The sequence below is a fragment of the Eptatretus burgeri genome, chromosome 4 (assembly GCF_056783735.1).
Source record: "Eptatretus burgeri isolate ZD-2024b chromosome 4, Ebu_testis_v1, whole genome shotgun sequence".
In the NCBI taxonomy this organism is placed as follows: Eukaryota; Metazoa; Chordata; class Myxini; order Myxiniformes; family Myxinidae; genus Eptatretus; species Eptatretus burgeri.
Window position 1 is genome coordinate 132,189,261 of NC_140964.1, and position 845 is coordinate 132,190,105.

The 845-nt window shown below is 44.4% G+C and overlaps 1 long non-coding RNA gene across 1 annotated transcript in view; it reads right to left on the reverse strand.

Annotated features, from left to right (window-relative positions):
* Window positions 1-244: 244 nt before the first annotated feature.
* The window catches only part of LOC147029141 (uncharacterized), a 2,279-nt gene continuing 1,678 nt past the window's right edge, over window positions 245-845 (reverse strand). The window contains exons 2-3 of the long non-coding RNA XR_015056814.1: window positions 680-737; window positions 245-406 (exon numbers count right to left, since the gene is read on the reverse strand). This is a non-coding gene — a long non-coding RNA (uncharacterized LOC147029141). The remainder of the gene's footprint in view (window positions 407-679; window positions 738-845) is intronic.

Here is an 845-nt window from a genome sequence, read left to right on the forward strand (position 1 = left end):
TAAGCCCCACCGAAACCCCGCCCACACACACCCCACCCACACACACCCCACCCACACACACCCCACCCACACAAGCCCCACCCCCCTCCTCCCCCCCGTGCGCCCCCACCTTTGCCCCCCCACCCCCCTCAACCCCCCCCCCCCCCTCCCCACACACACACATGGGGAGGGGAGGGATGGGATGAGGGGGTGATGGGTCATTGGGGGAGCGCACCTACCCCCCCCACCCCCTCCCTCTCCTTCATGTCCTGATCCTCTTCTTGAAATTCAAAATCAAGTAATTGTAAACAAAACAAATATGATTTATTAAAATTGAAAATATTAAATATTCATTTGCGAGAATGTATCATCTTTCCCAGCAATCTTCTTCAGATGTCTTGTGATTTTGAAACTCAGACACCATATTCTGTTTTGAAACAAAAAGTGGATAATAATTAGGTTTTATAAAGATAATTACATGGTTATATGAGTAAGCCTGTTGTTGGTTCTAAGTTCAAGCCTCGTTGACCACTGAATTAACACACCAGGAGCCTGTCATCCTTTCAAGGCCAATAAAATGAATTCCAGTGTACTGGAAAAACCGCGTCCAAACTAATGATGCAACCAACATAAGACGACATTCTAAAGAGAGAGTGATATTAACAAAAAAATAACTAAATAATAATTCAGAAACATTTACCTCCAGAAAATCATGTGTTGTACCAGATTGCTTCAACAGCTGATGTTGTGTGATAGCGCTGAAAAAAAAAAAAAAATAATAAGTCAAGGGTATAGATGGAGAGACAGACAGAGAGAGGTAGGTAGAAAGACAGACAGAGAGAGATACAAAGAGACAGACAGGGAGA